The sequence below is a fragment of the Crocuta crocuta genome, unplaced genomic scaffold (genome assembly GCF_008692635.1).
Source record: "Crocuta crocuta isolate KB4526 unplaced genomic scaffold, BGI_CrCroc_1.0 scaffold197, whole genome shotgun sequence".
In the NCBI taxonomy this organism is placed as follows: Eukaryota; Metazoa; Chordata; class Mammalia; order Carnivora; family Hyaenidae; genus Crocuta; species Crocuta crocuta.
In genome coordinates, this window is record NW_027532002.1 from 3,854,844 (window position 1) to 3,873,237 (window position 18,394).

General features: G+C 36.3%; 1 protein-coding gene and 1 pseudogene across 2 annotated transcripts in view; one reads left to right on the top strand and one right to left on the bottom strand.

The window, feature by feature from the left end:
- BBS9 (Bardet-Biedl syndrome 9) overlaps positions 1–18,394 on the bottom strand; it is a 450,363-nt gene that overhangs the window by 176,106 nt on the left and 255,863 nt on the right. The window lies entirely within an intron of this gene.
- On the top strand, positions 11,427–11,753 carry LOC144241025 (large ribosomal subunit protein eL36 pseudogene; annotated as a pseudogene).

Genomic DNA, 18,394 nt, shown 5'->3' on the forward strand with positions numbered 1-18,394 from the left:
TTTTTTTTTTTTTTTTATTTCTAGGGGAGAGAGAGAGACAGCGTGAGCAGGGGAGGGTCAGAGAGAGAGGGAGTCACAGACTGAAACAGGCTCCAGGCTCTGAACTGGCAGTCAGCACAGAGCCCGACGCGGGGCTCGAACCCACGAACCGCGAGATCATGACCTAAGCGAAAAGTCGAACGCTTAACCGACTAAGCCACCCAGGCGCCCCATACTAAAACATTCTTAATTCCCATCCCCTTGCCTGACTTTGCTAAACAGTTAAGGAAACATTTGCCGTGGCAGCCGCCACCAATTGTTCAGAATTGGCATAAGAGATGAAAATTATCTGTTAATGCAAATGAAAGAGATTCTATACCCAATTGAGACAGTTGAATTAGATGACTAAGGCCAGCTGCAATGTCATGAACATAGGAATATGAAATTCTAAAAATGGGAAGTATCCAACTTAATTACAGTATTCCAAAAGTAGGGTATTTAAACCCACAGAAAGAATTTTCCCAATGAGACAATACTATAAATTGTGTCAATGTCACAAAACAGTCCTCAAAAGACTCTTACAGCCCATTATGTGCCAAAATGGAACTGAACCAGTACATCTGAAATGATAAACTACTAGAAAATAAGACTTATGGGAGCGGGGGTGGGGGCGTTAGTATACTACTCACAATAAAAGTTTAAGACAGCGTCGTGGACTAGACCCAAGATCAAACAACCAGTACACTGTTGTGTCTGCTGCAGCTATTAGGGTGCATATTTTATCCCCCAAGTAAACTGGAAACCACTTGAGGACAGTAACCATTTCTGACACTTTGTACCCATCCCTAACTCCCCCACCTAGTGTCCCTGATAAAATATAAAGCAAGTATAAACAAATGACAGGATTTCCTAGCAGGAAACCTAGGAGCATCAGGGAAGCAAACGCCCCTCTTCTTTTCTATACACATAAAAGAAAAAAGGAACAGGGAGGCTTCAGTGTCATTTTTTTTGCTCACTAAAAGGAGCCATTTGGTTTCATTTTCCACTGCCTCCATGTGATTTGGAATGGCCATTTTTACCTGTCAGATGCTTATAAGCTATGGATTTGGAATAACATAGCAAGGCCCACTAAACTGTAAACTCCATGGTGGTGGGGGCCATGACTGCCTTGAGAACTGCTAAAGCCTTGCTGATGAGCTCAGTGACTTGGTACATAGCAGGTAGCCAAATAATATTTGTTGAATGAATGAATGACTAGAGTGTTCAGGCAACAGTTTTTAACAGGTCTCTGGAATTGGTACTATATAGTGTTTTGAACTTTAAAATGTACGTAACTTCTCAGCCTATCATTTATTCTTCTAATTGTTATAAATATGGGTAAAATAACAATTTCCCATTCCTTTTAACTTTATAAATATGAAGAAAAAAGAGAGCAGCACAAACTTGATGAAAAGTAACTGACCCATTGGTTTAGTGTCAGGACACAATGTCAGTGTGTCAGGCTGTCAGGCAAAAGGCAAGGACTCCCACTGCAAGGTCAGCCAGATAGACACCAAAGGGGAATGCAGGCCCAGTGTGGCTAGGGCTTCTGATTTTTCAAGAGGAACCAAAGTCAAATGTTTCCATGTAAAATCTCTTAGCTTTTCATTCTGGCAATAAGTGTTTCAATAAAAACTGCATTAGCCAATGCTATTGCCTAATCAAGACGATGAAAATGATTTATTCCTTTGCTGTAACTAAAGGTAAAGAGGAAAAAAGGAAGAGAACACTCCACCTCCTTGTGAGTGTTCAAGCCAAACTATGAAGGGTCTCAAAGAACCCTGCTAAATTGGAAAAACTATAATAACTAGGGCAATGGTTTTCAAACTTTTAAAGAACTGAAATCCTGAGTGAAGCCCAGCACCTACAAGAAATAAAACTGAGGTACTCTTCCAACTGGACCCTGTGCCCTTTGTCCGATGGCCCAAGGAACTCCACGGAAGCCATTCTGGAAAACCAATGACTGTGATACTGTTTCTTGGAATGAGAGGAAAGGAGACAAAAATCTAAGGCAAATCCACGAAGGGGATGGACTGAAGAGTCACAATCTGAAGTAAAAATAAGTTCATTAAAATGTTCCATTAATAAAGTGCTGTGGGTGAGAGCCAAAGGGAGGAAGAAATCTAGCAAGCTGAAAACCGCAGTTTTCCCCATATTCCTTGAGTAGAGAAAGCATGTGTAAAAGAAGATGCCACAACGAGGTGCCACTGAGGGGGCACCTAAGTGGCTCAGTCAGTTAATGATTTCACATCAGATCATGATCTCGCAGTTCACGGGTTCAACCCCACATTGGGCTCCATGCTAATAGCATGGGGTCTGGCTGGGATTCTCTCCCTTTCACTCTCTCTGCCCCTCCCCTGCTCACCTGTATGCATGCATGCTCTCAAATAAATGAAACTTTAAAAAATAAATAAAAAATAATAAAATAAAATAAATAAAATCAGTGAGAAACTAGGAGTTTGCATAGGGTTCCTGGGCTTTAATTACCATATCCAACATTAGACACGAAAGAGGAATTAGAATTAGTTCATCCAAAATGTTGACAAAGGTTACCACCAAGGCCTAACCACACTACAGACTCACACCAAAATATATATAAGACATTATTTTATCTATAAAACTGGCAAACAGTTCTTGTTTTTTTAATGACAAATCCCAGTGTCTGTGGACTTCCTTGTGTGCTGCTCCAGAGACAGTAAATGGATACAACCTTCCTGAGGGAAAGCATATCTTAGAAGTCTTTACAAATACACATGGACCTTGGCCCAGCAATTCCATATGTGGAAATCTATGCTGAAGAAACAGTCATGGACAGACCAATTTTTACCTCCAAAGATATTTACTGCAGCATTATTTATAAAAATAAGATCTTCAAAGCAACCAAATTATCCAACACTAAAAAATTGGTTAAACTGATTTTGACGTAACCATTATGTAGCATTAAATAAGATGTTATAAAGATATTTATAATGGCATGAAAAATATTCCTGAGATGAAACGAAGAGAAAAAACAGGAGTACAGGTACATCTTTTATATAATGATCTCAAATTATAAAACAATACATGTTATAACCACAGAAAAAAAGAAAGAAGAATGTTCACAAGGGATTATGGGCATTTTCACTTTAATTTTTCTGTTTTGCATTTGCTTGAATTTTGCAATTTTCTACTATGATAGTAAATTAATGTAATTCTTACCTTTTTTTAAAGGTACATAAAATGAAATTATTTCTGATTGTTTTCAAAGAGACTTTTGCAAAAAATTTTTATGTGTATAATTTAAACTCACTCCACTATATAATCCAATTAAAAGCCAGTCATTGCTTACTCTTCTTTAGTCACTTTCTCCTTTCTCTTTGGTCTCTCCTAGCAGAGAGATTTGTAGGCCTGAAGCATTTAGAAAAATTCCACTAATTGATCTAAATCCCAAAATACGATAAGACTGCAAGCATAACTCACATGTTGTCTCCTTCTCAGTCCACTTGGGGAAGCTGGGCTGTGTTTGATTTGGTTTTTAACTCAGTGTAAGCAAGAGGCCAATGGCCAGCCTATCTTTAGGTATTCACGACAGTATTCCATATATGTTTCCATATGTATTTCTTTGCGCTCTCCAATTGGACTAGGAGGTCATCTAAGATAGGACTATGTAGACTCATTCTTTTGCAGACTCTCTGTAAAGTGCCCTGCAAAGAGTGATCCTGACGTACTTACTACGAAGACACTGTCAGGGAAAAATTGTAGAATCACTTTTGCACATTCTATGTTGCTGGTAGCACTATCCACTCACAAAATTAGCAATCTGTGGTTTGGTCACTTAGATTAAAGCCTTAAAAATGTTCCTATTCCCGGGGTACCTATGTGGCTCAGACAGTTAAGTGTCTGACTCGATTCTGGCTCAGGTAATGATTCCATGGTTCTGAAATCAAGTCCTAAGTCTGGCTCCATGATGACAGCGCAGAGCATACTTGGGATTCTCTCTCCCTCTCTCTCTGTTCCTCTACCCTGCATGTGCATGCATACACACTTCTTTTTCAAAATAAATAAGTAAATTTTTTTAAAAAAATGTCCCTATCGTTTGAGCTGTTAATTACTATTATGGAAGTCTCTCTTAAGAAAAAAGATTTTATTTAGGGGAAAAAAAAGTTCAAAACAAAAAGTTAAATTCAACCTAAGTCTTAATAAGGGAACGATTAACTAAATCATCATTCAGGGTGTCAGGGGACTCTCCCATCTTGACAAAGCTGAAAGTTATAATGCCTAAGAGTAGAAGTGAGCCTGTAGGTTTTCTCAGGCACCCACAGTTGCAGGAATGAACACTTGATTCTCCATACATTTACAATTGCAACATATTGTATCTTGACCTGTACCTGATCAGAGACTCATTTAGCTCATAACCTAGTGTTGACTATGAGGAGTCCAGAAGAACTAACTCATAGTAAAAAATAAATGAACTTTTTCTAGGTACTAGGTATCCAATTATTTCCTAATGCCCCCTATTAAACTATGTCAAACACTACAGCCATCAGCTTTCAAAACTTTATGGCAAATACTTTTTATTTTAAGAATAAGAGCCAAAATCAAGGAGAATGCTGTCAAACTAGAAATGAAGATTTGAAAAGATGAAGTACTTCATCAGAACCTATGATTCAGGTTCATGAAAAAACGCTTTTGAAAAACTGTAAGCCAAATTGGAATATAAAAAATAATTTACCTCAAATGATATACACCGTAAACCTTTCAAACACTTGTAACTTAACACAAGAAAAGACGATAGAGCCTATTTTTGTTCCAAGATGATAATTGCTTTTTAAGTACAAAGAGATCATAAAAATTCCACAGTGACAAAACAGAGTCCTGAAATAACTCAATGGTTAAAACATAATGATAGCAAAGGAGGATTAGGAGCAGTGCCCACAATGACTGGTCAACTTCAGGAGTGGGAATGACAAACATGGGTCTAAATACATAAGTTGTAAAGTGCGTATCTCGTTAGCAAAATAATATCGTGGTCCCAGAGGACATTTCTGGCAGAGAGATAATGCATGCCTCCATGAAGCTCCCTGAAGAAACGCCAGCTAACCCTGGGGCAGGACCCTCGAGTTCAAGAAATAATGTACTGAGCACCTACTATGCCACACCAGGCTCTTTACTAAGCAACAGAGCACAAGTGAACAACATTAGGTCTGGTAGTAACTTTTACCCTGGAAACAGACTAAAACAGATGGAAAATCCACTTCAACTGAAATGTATAGCACTTATCTGCTAAATAAGTTTCAGGTCCTAGAGGAAAAATGAAGCATGGCTATAAATTGTTTCTAACAAGATGAGTCCTACTACAAAAAATACATTAAAATAATCTATTGTTGAATTATTATAACTCCTATTCATTATTGTTAGTATCTATTAAAGTGATTTTCATCTGAAAATACATTTTTAAAAAATTATGTACTTCATATATATTGCATATATACTACATATATGTAAAATATATATTATATATCTACCTGTATTTCACTTAAGCACTATTGTATCTTTTCAAATATTCATCATCCTCAATGGCAAAGACTAGACTAAAAAATAATATCTGTCTATCTTTATAATTATCATCACTATAAGAGAGTCATTGAGGTTATCAACCATATCATAAACACCTTTCTATACCTCTTCAAATTGCAAAGAAACTCATTCATAATAGTTGCTCAATAAATATGATAATCTCCTAAATTGAATCTTTTAATCCCTGAATTTCAATGATCAAATATCCTATTCTTTCTTAAGTTTTTTCACTATTTTCCAATATTTTGACACACCACATTAAACATTTGTAGTCTGAATAACACTTTCAAGACTTACAAATCACCACAAAATACATTTCCTAGGCTGAATCTAAAGGAGTTATATTAAACACACATATACGTTTATATGAAAAGCAGTAAGAAATATACCATTTTTGTGTTGCTTCCTGAAATCTGATCAAAATCGAAGTTAAATTTAAATGTATAGGAAAAAAGAATAAATTGGCTTATTTCAAGAAGACAGTTTTGCAAAGTTGTAAAACTGGTTCCACAGAACCTAAGATTTCATCTGTCATTAGCGAACCTAACAAGGTTTGTGGACAAGCAACAGTGTTGAAACCTTGTCAAGAAATATTTTAAATATTAAAAAACTGTGTCAACCCTTGTTCTGTTCATGACTAAACTTGATACAATCAAGAAAAATTAGTTTCGGATGTGGGATACTTCAGGGATTTGAAGTAGTTTGCTAAATAGGAAGCTAAATCCAATTACTTTTCTGAAGATTTGGCATCTTCAACCGAAAACCAATATTCCAATTAACATTAGACAAATATCCAAGCTTATCCACATGTTCCAGGCATCCTTTCTGGCTAACAAGTAGGCTCCATTTCTGTATTTAATTATTCCCTTATGTATACATAGGGCCTGCATTATACTAGAGGTATATAAGGTAAAAAAAAAAAAAAAAAAGGAAAATTTTAAATTCTTCTGTGGTTCCCTTCCACATGTGCACAACTCAGATTTAACCTCCTATATAATTTTATCTTCTTTTCTATATTAAAAATGTGCCAACACAAGTCTTCTTTTAAATATGTGATGTTTTGAACTACCTAAATCAGACAAATGTCAAAGGCACTCTCTATATCCCTTCACTCTACTCAAAAATTACAAATAAACAAAAAACAGCTTCATCATCAAATATTGCCTTTAGCTTGCCTGAAGCTTAAAAGCAATTCAGATATTCTGAGCCAGATTTTTTATGTACCTGACTCTCTTATTTCAAGGGAAACTTCCGAAATAAGAGCAGCTTCAAGGAGGAAAAGATTCAATTCATTATCAGTAGGAACTCTTCATAAATGGAAGAAGAAATTTTCAAAAGTGGGAAACTTGGTTAGTATAGAATATATATACATGTAGCTCTAGGTTGTCATACCTTATTTCATCCCATGTCAACTAAATCAAATATCAAATTTGATATTAATGCTATATTATTTAACACAGCATACAATTTTTTCTGACTAGAACTTTAGGGCAAGTGATATTTATTTATTCAGAACCAGCAAAGAATATCATTATGATAGTAGTGAAGTATCACTGAAATTGCTTTCAGTTTATTTTCTGAATGAAAACTTTGCAACAAGCTGAAAGAATGTGTGTATGTATATAGATGTTTATGAATGTGTGTACATTCAGTAAAATGTCAGCTATCTGGATCTCAATTTTCTAGTAATTTCATCCATCCAAAACAATAATAAGAATTATGGAAGGAGGGGGCACCTGGCTGGGTCGGTCAGTGGAGCATGTGACTCTTGATCTCGAGGCTGTAAGTTTGAGACCCACGTTGGGTATAGAGATAAGTTAAAACAAATAAAATCTTTAAAAAAAATTATGAGGGGATAGTGGACAGAGTCAGAGGAAAATATGCCTGAACTCCCAAAATAGAGTCCGTGTCTAAAAGCCCATGTCCTAAAACAAATTCACATAAAGCACTAACAAGAAGTTTAGGCCTCTGTTTAACATTCAATTTTCTTAATATATATACCAAACAAACTGGCAACCTGTTTGCTAAACCTCTAGAACCAGTAAATTAGGAATAAGCATACCTATTACAAATCAGGAAAAGAAACAAAACAGAAAATAGTACCCCAAAATCCAACTAAAGAAAGAAGTCAGATTATATGTATTTTTTAAGGTAGGCAAAAGAATTTTAAATGGTATTTTGTTTAGACCATTCACTGGACGGGTGGGCAATACCTACAGGGCTTTAAATGTTGGAAGACCACCAAGCTCAGTCCTCAGACCTGTTTTCTATTCTATCCTCAATGCTTCCCAAACAATGAGTCATGACTCATCAGTGGTATGTGCAAGAAATTAAATGAACTATGAACATTTTTTATATGATGAGATGGGATAATATAGTTGAAATATATATTAATTGATTATGGAAATAGGTAAAGACTATCTCTGGTTAATTTTTATCACTTCTCCTCTTACAGTGTCTAACATAGGAATTTAAACATGAGTAAACAGTAAAATGTCCCATAAAGGAACATATGAATCATATGGAAATCATCCGGACAGACCATGTGAAGAGAGAAGAGCAGCAGGTCAGCTGGTACATCAACATTTAAAGGTAGGAAAAGGAAGAGTAGCCAATGAGGAGGGCAAAGAAACAGCTGTATGATTGGCTATACATTTACGGCAGCCAGGAATGTTTTCAAAAAAGTAAGACTAGACAACAAAGCTAAACATGGTAGCAAGACCATGACCAAAATAATATTTAACATATCAGCAGGTCAGAGGCAATAGTAGTAGAGGCAAAAACCACATTAAAAGTGGATGGATAATTAAAGACAGAAATAATTGGAAATATATCCCATGTTCATGGATTAGGAGACTTAATACTGTTAAAATGTCCATACTACCCAAAGCAATCTACAGAGTCAATGTATTCCCTATTATAACACTGGTCGTGGCAATGATTTCCTGGATATGACACCAATAGCATAGGCTAACAAAAGCAAAAATAAACGTGTGGGACTACATCAAATGACAAAGCTTCTTCACAGCAAAGGAAACAATCAACAGAGTGAAAATGCAACCTATGGAGTGGAAGAAAAAATATATATAAGCAAGGAGTTAATATCCAAAATATATAAGGAACTCCTACAATCTGATAATAACAACCATTAGGAGGGCCATTACCAAAAAGGAAAAAAGAAATTATGTTGGCAAGGGTGTAGAGAAATTGGAATACTTGTATAGTTTGGTCAGATGTAAAATGGTACAACCATTATGGAAAACACTATGGAGGTTCCTCAAAAGATTTAAAATAAAACTACAATATGATCCAGTAGTCTTACTTTTAAGTATCCAAAATAATTTAAATCATGATTTCAAAGAGATATCTGCACTCCTATATTCATTGCAGCATTATTCACAGTAGCCAAGATGTGGAAACAATCTAAATATCTGTGAACAGATGAATGGATAAAGAAAATTTGTTATATGTATATACAATGTAATATTATTCAGCCATTAAAAAAAGGAAATTCTGCCATTTGCAACAACATGGATGAACTTTGAGGAAATTATGCTAAGTGAATTAAGCTAAACACAGAAGGACAAGTACTACGTGATTCCATTTATATGAGATATCTAAAGTAATCAAACTCATGGAAGCGAAAGTTGAGGGGTGCCTGCATGGCTCAGTCGGTTAAGTGTCCAACTTCGGCTCAGGGCATAATCTCACAGCTCGTGAGTTCGAGCCCCGCGTCGGGCTCTGTGCTGACAGCTAGCTCAGAGCCTGGAGCCTGTTTCAGATTCTGTGTCTCCCTGTCTCTCTGACCTTCCCCTGCTCACGTTCGCTTGCTTGCTCTCTCTCTCTCTCTTTCTCTCTCACTCTCTTTCTCTCTCGTCTCTCAGGAAAAAAAAAATAAAAAGAAAAGAAAAGAAAAAATAAAGTAGGATGGTGGTTCCCAAGGGTAGAAGCAGGATGGAGCGGAATGGGAAGGTCCTGTGCAGTGTGTAAAGAGTTTCAGTCATGCAAAATGAAAAAAATCATACAGATATGCCATTTAACAATGTGCATACTGTCAACAAAACTAAACTGCATACTTAAAAATTTGTTAATAGAGTTCATATTATATGGGGTTTTCAACAAAATTTTTAAAAACTAGACAGATAAAGTGGAAGATGAGAAAATAAAAGGTAGACAGGTTCTGATGTGACAAGTGTGCAGAAGGAGAAAAGAAAAAATCAGTTGCATGTAGAAGAGAAACACAAATAAAAATTGCAGGAAGCAGGTTTGTGTCAGGATAATCTTCAGCATGTTTATAGGCTAAAGGGAAGGAACAGAGAGAGGGAGAGATCAAACATGTAACTGCCAGAGTAAATGACAAATAAGTTATTTTTCCAGAAACTAGTGGGAGATCAAAAGGATCAAGTGAAGGACAAATCTTGAAGAAGATGAAGGAACCCTCATATACTGCTGATGGGAATATAAAATGATATAACACTGAGGAAAAAGTATATCATAAAAAGTTAAGTACAAATTTACCATATGACCCTGCAGTTCTACTCCCAATAATCTACCAAGAGAAAACAAAACATACGTTCACATAGGGACGTGCAATAAATATTCACAGCAGCATTATTCATTTATTCGTCAAAACTGAAAACAATCCATGTATCTACCAACTAATAAAAACAAATGTGGTGCAACCATACAATGGAATACTATTCAGCAATAAATAGGAACAAACTCCTGCCATGCTCTACAACATGGATGAACCTCAACAATATTATGTTAAGTAAAAGAACTCAGATCCAAAAGACTACTTGTTGTATGACTCTAATTATACTAAATATCAAAAAAAGGCCAACTTAAAAAAGACAAACAGTAGATTAGCAGTTTCTTGGTGTTAGTGGTAGAAGAGGGGATAGATTAAGTGTAAGTGGGCACAGTGGGGCTGTGGGGGGTAATGGTAATGTTCTAAAACTAGAATGGAGTGGTGTTTGCACAACTCTATAAATACATTCAAATTTATTATATGGTACATTTCCAGTGGGTGAATTCTGTAGTATGCAAATTATACACCAATAAAGCGTTGTGGGTTTTTTAAGAGAATAGGCTAACTTGACTGGCATGTATATTTTGCAGAAGTGAAAATTAAGATTAGAAGGAGCTGGATTAAACTCTTCAGGGATCTCTGAATGCCAGAGTAAGAAGGCTCAACCTGATAGACAAAGGAGATCCTCTGAAGGTCTCAGAATGGGATAAGGCAAAAACAATAAAAAATACAGATAATTACATTCGGGAGATTCACCTTATATAATGCGTCAGTTAAGAAGTTGATATGTTAGATCATAAAGACCTGGACCTATGAGCTTTCTTGAGACCATGGCCTTACTAGCAAGAGCTAATCCTCTTACACACCTTTACCTTGAATCACAAAGGTGGGATAAAAGACAGAGGGAGATGGCCCAAGAAAATCTATCACTTTCATGGGAAAAATGTCTCCAACAATATGGCCTCTGAGGCCATCATTCCAACTGGAGAATCAACTGACCAAGCATATTAAGTGCTGGATAGATGCCAATACTAGATAGGGACAGAAGGAGGCAGAGAATCAATATTTGGATGGGAGGGATGGTTGGATTTCCCTGAATCTAATATCTTGCTATGAGAGATTTAGAAATCATATAAAAGGAAATTTAAAAATAACAATAATATAGGGTGGTCTATCAGGGAAAATAGTGAAAATAAATATCTGCTGATTTTACAGCACAACATTCTACTAATGATTCCCAGGTACAGTGACAATATATTTGAATCCATTAGAAGGAATCTAATTTTCCTTCTGCCGAGGAAGCCATAGAGGAGCAGCAGCCATGGCTCTGTGCTACCCTATCACCATGGGCCTCAACAAGGGCCACAAGGTGATCAAGAACAAGAACTAGCTAAGACACAGCCACCACCATGGGCATCTCACCAAGCACACCAAGTTCATGCAGAACATGATCCGAGAGGTGCAGCACACAGCTTCGCCCCACAGAACTGAGTGGTGAGCCCTGGAGTTGCTCAAGGTCTCCTAGGTCAAGCATACCCTCAAGTTCATCAAGAAAAGGGGAGGGACACACAACAGTACCAAGAGGAAGAGAGAGGTGCTGAGCAATGTCCTGGCAGCCATGAGGAAAGCAGCAGCCAAGAAGGACTGAACCCCTCCCGTCTGTATTTAATAAAGCCTTTTTGGAACTTGAAAAAATGAAAATAAACTCCAATGTTCAAAATTCATTTCTTTAAATTAAATCATTTTTACCTATTACTGCCTTGTTCTTGAATATATAGCTAAGTCTCACAAAAATATCTCTTTAGGGGTGCCTGGATGGCACAGTCAGTTAAGCCTCCAACTTGATCTGGGCTCAAGTCATGATCTCAAGGTTCCTGAGTTCAAGCCCCACATCAGGCTCTGCACTAATGGTACAGAGCCTGCCTGGGATTCTGTCTCTCCTCTCAGCCCTTCCCCAGCTTTCCTTCTCTCTTTCTCTCTCTCTCAAAATAATAAACTTCAAAAAAAATTTAAGTATCTTTTTAAATATATATCACCTCAATTTACTTTTGGTTATTTTTGGTACTTTCAAACAACACTCAGCGCTGTTAGACTTCTGTATATTAATACACAAGGAAAGACATATCAGTAGTGAATAACTACTTAGCTGTTCATAGGTAATCCTATAAAGATCATATATCTTTTTCTTTTGTTAAGTAAGATAAAATTATCTCTCTGACTTTGTTTTCCCTCACTGAGAAAAAGAGAGAAAATGGAGGAAGGGAAGGAAGGTAAAAAGGAGGGATGCAAGGATGGTGATTATTGTTAATTCACAATTCAAACCATTCAGACTCCATTTACAGAAAACTAATACAAAAGGAATAATTGTGCTAGATAGGCTTAAACAGGAAAATAGATAATGTAAATGAAAGAAAACTCATAAAATTACAGATAATTACAGTTATATATTTCTCTCTCATCACTGACACAAAAAGATAAGATTTTCATTTCCTTATAATGGGTTCATTAATAGTTTTATTGTAATATTAGAAACATCTTGTATCTGAATGTATCTCAAAGGACTAATTTTTTTAAAAGATCAAACAACAAATAGAAATTTTAGCAAAAGAGGGTACCTCTGATTAGATGTTGGTTCAGACTATCTTATATCAGACAGGTAATCAAATTTCTGAATCTGAAAAATTTGCAGAAATAAAATATTCATATTGAGTTTGCAATCTGAGTAGGTATTCAAACTAACACTAGCAAGCAGAAAGCACAAATACTGATTGAAGAGAGTGCAGATAAAGAAGTATGCACTCAGTTTATAAAAAACACATATGCTTCAGGAAAGTAAAGCATACCAGATGGATATTAAAAGTAGAATGTTTTTATATACTAATAGGTCTGTTTTCCCCTTGATTTATGTACAACCCCCATTAACATCAATTAGAGTTATATACGTAAATCCAGGAAAGCATAACTCCAATGTCATAATACTCCTTTGCACTTGTATATCTTGTTTGAAAACCAATTCAGTTTCAAAAAGTTCTGTTACTCAGATCACTATCATTAGCGTCCACCAAACAAATGCTCACTGGCCAAAAACACACCCTAGGCTGGCACTAAATGACCCTGAGGGCCCATTTGTTTCCAAAATTGTTAACTGATGAAAATTTAGGATTCTAAATCCCTTGCCCTAACCATTATGCAAATATAATTAGTATTTATTAGAAATTTTAGTAGAAGATAAGCACCATGATGGATGCTGCTCAGACAGGTTCTCAGAGGTCCAAAGATGAAAGGGAAGGAGCCAGAAAGCTGAAACTAGGGCCCAAGTCTATTGACACAAAACTCGATGCTTTTTTTTTTTTTTAATAATACCTGAAGGCATGGTTTATGCGAGCAAATGTTCCTGGTAGTCCCCTAACCATCTAAGTGTGCTTCCCGCTGCCTGATATTCATATCTAGTGAGTGAAAATAACTGCATTAGCAATAGTCTTAACATGAACTAGAATTTAAAAGGATTAAAGTAAAAAAAGAAATAAAAAAAGAGTACGAGAAACAGCATAAAATAATGAGTTGACAATGATCTAGAACTGTAATGCCTGCTAAGGTAGCCAGTGGCCGCTAATGGCTATTCAGAGCTTGATATGTGTTCCAATATAAAATAAATCATGTACTGAAGATTTACTATAAAAAAAAATACAAACTATCTCAATAATTTTGATTTGAGTACATGTTGAAATGATAATATTTTAGATATTGTGTTAAATAAAATACATTATCAAGATTAATTTCACTTGTAGGGGCGCCTGGGTGGCTCAGACAGTTAAGCATCAACTTCACCTTAGGTCATGATCTTATGGTCTGCGAGTTCGAGCCCCATATCAGGCTCTGTGCTAACAGCTCAGAGCCTGGAGCCTGCTTTGGATTTTGTGTCTCCCCCTCGCTGACCCTCCCCACTCACACTGTCTCCCTCTCTCTCAAAAATAAATAAACATTTTTTTTAATTTTTAAAAAGATTAATTTCACTTGTTTCATCTTGCTTTTTTATTGTTTTTAAATATTTATTTATTTCTGAGACAGAGAGAGACAGAGTGAGCACGGGTGGGTCAGAGAGAGAGGGAGACACAGAATCTGAAACAGGCTCCAGGCTCTGAGCTGGCTGTCAGCACAGAGCCCGACGTGAGGCTCGAACCCACAAACTGTGAGATCATGACCTGCGCCGAAGTCAGACACTTAATCGACTGAGCCACCCAGGTGCCTCTCATCTTGCTTTTTTAAATGTGCCTGCAAGAAAACTTAAAATTACATACATGGCTTGTATTGGTGACTTGAAGTATATTTTTGTTGGAGTAGGCTTTTTAGCCACACATATATACTAAATACATTAGTGATAAACTTATAACAAACACACTCTCGAGATTGTATTCTAGATTACACTCTGACCTAGATGAATAAAAATTTACATAATTTTAGAAGAGCTTTTTGTACACTTCTCTACTCTCACTGAGGGACTAGTGAGGTTAGAGTCAGACAGAATAAGACAACCCTCACCCTTATTCATGTATTCATTCAAGCATACCATTCGGTTATCTAATTGCTCCCTTTTGAGTGAACAGGAATAAACTAACTTATGTACAGAACAATAATCCGAAGTTCTACACATTCAGAAAATAGAGAAATGGGTTTATAGGGTATACAGGGGAGAGAAAATACTTCCTTCAAAAAATACCAATGAAGACCAGGAGTTTGTGATCACATCTTATTTTTTAAAAAGCTTTTATTTTTAAAAGTTGTGGTAAAATACAAGGAACATAAAATGTATCATCCTTTTTTAGGTATATAGTTCAATAGTGTTAAGTACATTCACATATTGTGAAAAATTATTTTCATGCTTATTAAATTGTGATCAGAATATTAAAGGAAATTGCTTAAGAATTTAAAATCATCTAAAACAAATGCACACCATTTTCAATATTTTATATTCCTTCCAAATCTTTCTTTGCACACTCACCTACTATAGATACTTCGATTTCATTATTTGAAGATTACTACATACTAATCTGCTTTTTTCAATTATTTTAAATGTTTATATTACTCTAGTTTTTTAAATAATGAAATGAAATAATGATATGAAAAGAGGTCATATCAAATGGTAGCACTAAAATAAACCAAGTCATTTTCTAACCATGGAAAAGCTGGTTTATAGTGATTCATGTTATAAATGACCAAACTGATGGATATATGTTTTTCCTTTGTGAACTATTTTCTTAGGTAAATAGCCAAGAGTAGAATTATGGGGTAAAAACATACAAACCCCATTTTATAATTTACCACTTCCATTTATCCTCAAACATATGACTATAAATTTCTGTGTCCCTTCCTCACTTGTTTATCCTACCCCCTTCATAAGAGAAAGAACTTTTTCTTACCTCTTAAGTAGTTACAAAAGAAAACAAATGCAGCAACATCACTGTATCCCTGATACCTCCTTCTCAGTCTATCAGCATATTGTTTTTACTTGCCAATGGCAAAGAGGAAAGTAGGCCCGAATGTTTCATCACATACTCCTTTGTGTTATCAGCCAAAATCACACTCATTTAGAAAGTCACGGACCAAAAAACCCTTAGACTTCTGCGTGACTTAAAATGATTTTTAACATCAATATAATACAAATAAACAAAGTGGAAGGAAGTTTTAAGTACAGAAAAAGTAACAAAGAGCAAACTCCAAACCACAGGATCTCTGTTTAAAATTATGCCTAATACAACCTCTGTTTTGCAGAAGAGAAAAATTAGCCAAGTGCCTTTCTAGAACACTAATGACTATCAGTCATTACATCACACATATGTCATTTGAAACAAACTTTTAGATTAGTAAACACTTTCCCCCTGCTACAACAGAGGGTTAGTGTTCAAGTGGGAGGGGGAAAAACGTAGTACACATAAAAGCATCAAAGCACAAGCCAAATCTCGCCGATTTCAATTCAACCAATCAGTCCTGCTTTGACTAACAAATGTACAAAAAATTTTTATAACATGAAAGGGAACTTATTTCCTAAAGTGTTTCTACAAAAGGCAATAATCATTAGAAGTAGACAGCAAAGAAATCGAACTTCAGTATAAGTTAACAAATTAACAAGGTTACCTCTTCCTCTGATACTGAAGTTTCAGATGGAATATATAACTTTGGGAAACTCTCCAGAAGATTTTGCTCCCTTTCTGGTAGGTGTATACCCAATGAATATTGGATGATAGTGAATATATACTATGAATATATATAATATGAATATGTGCAAATAATTTGTATGAATCTCCTTTTTCTTCAGTCTTACTGTGGTTTTACAAAAGAAACCCTAGGATGCCTACGTCCACATGGAAATGATTAAACATGCCACATAACATACTAGAGCATGGACTTCGGAATAGATGACTTAATTTCTGTGTAACACTGAGCAAGTTGCTTAACCTTGCTCAGAATCTCAAGCTCTTTATCCATACTTAGGATCCCTTACTAGGAACAATAATGCCACCTTCACAAAATGACTATGATTATTAAATGAAGTAATAAATGAAATTTACCTCAGTCTCAACAGATGCTCAGTAAACATGAATTCCCCTTCTCTCCCCGTACTTCCTTTCTTAAGTCCCCCCAAAATATATTTAGTTTGATAGGCAGTATTCTGATTGTACAAATGAGGAAATCTAGGTTTCTAAGAGTTCACAAAACAAAATTCTTGACATGGTTACTTTCTTCCAACATTATGTCTCTAAATCCAGAAGAAAAAGAGAAACCTTTTTCAAAAAGCAAGACTTTTTTTTTCCAAATTCTAGAAAAAATTATTGAAATTGTAGTGGGCAACTGGAAAATCCTCATTCACTGGAGGTTGTAAGGATCACAACATGCTTTTCCCAAAGTGACAGCTCCAGTCTCCTCTCCTTGCTTCAGCTATAGGCTGACCTCAGGAAAGAATGCCTGGTAGATGCCCTCAATGGAGTGTGATATGACGGAAGGTAGATACTACACAGGAAAGGTAAGAATAAAATGCTAATGTGGAAATACGGCTTGTGGGGTTCCTATCCAATCAAAAATACAGCATAAGGAAATGACTTGCAGTTGAAAACAGGAGAAAAATGAATTGGCTGACCCCTTGGTGCACCAAAACTCATTGATGGCACATCTTGGAGCCAGTGACCCAACTGCCGGAAGTCTAAAAAGAGGCTGGTACTCACAACATGCCCAGAGACAACTAACTGTCGAATGATACTCCTAACTCAGATAAGTCTTATCATTCATCATAAGTTAACCAAGATGCCTTTCCCAGAAAGAAACCCTTGAGCTGCCCCCAGAGTTGCTCTTACTGATGGTCACTGCATCCCTTTTCTTCAACTTTGAGGAAACTTAGAGTTGGCTTTGGAGTGGTGGTCATAAAGCTGTTCTGTCTTTGAACTCCGTTCTATATTTGAACTCCGAGTTATCTTACTCCACTCATCAGAAATTAGTATCCTGACAGGGCCAGGACCATCTATATTATTTGAGGGGCCCAGAGCAAAAGGAAAATAGAGGGGAAAAGCATTAAGAATTTGAAGGTGGTGACCACAGAGCTTTAAACCAAACAAGGGCTGTGTGTGCCTGTGCAGGCTGCATGCCCACGAAACCCACCCTGGACAGGTGGATAACAGATCCCACCCCCAAACAATTGACCATAACTAAGTATACAGGTGAGTACTCAAGCAGTCTCACTAATCTGAAAACAGCACAGATGCTGTGTCTGCTTTTAACAACTGTTGACAACCTAATTAATTATAAATTATCTTCAGAGTTCATAGACCGAAACTGATTCTGAATAAATAATACCGTAATGACAATAAAAATTTAGGTTTGGAAGTCAAAAGTATAGAAAATCTAAGTCAAAGAGTTACGGAAATAAAAAAAAAAGTGTCTTCTAAAACATTTTGCTAATTTAGTGTTTCTTAAGAAAAACAAACTAGGGTAGATTATAAAAATGCCCACAATTCTCCACTAGTGCAATATGGAGTGAGAGTCTACTTCCTCCTCTGTGATCTGGGTTGGACAAAACCTATCAGGAATTAGAGGCATGGCACAGGCAGAGACTTGAAGAGTGCTTGTACACTGGGACCTGTAGCCACCACGTGAATAAACCCAGACCAGCCTGTTGCGCCAGGACAGACATGTGGCACAAAGATCCCATCTAACTGTGAGCCGAATGCCAAATATGTGAGTAAGTACATCCCAGGCCATCCAGTCTCCAGCTGAGCCACCATCTGATGGACACATGACTGA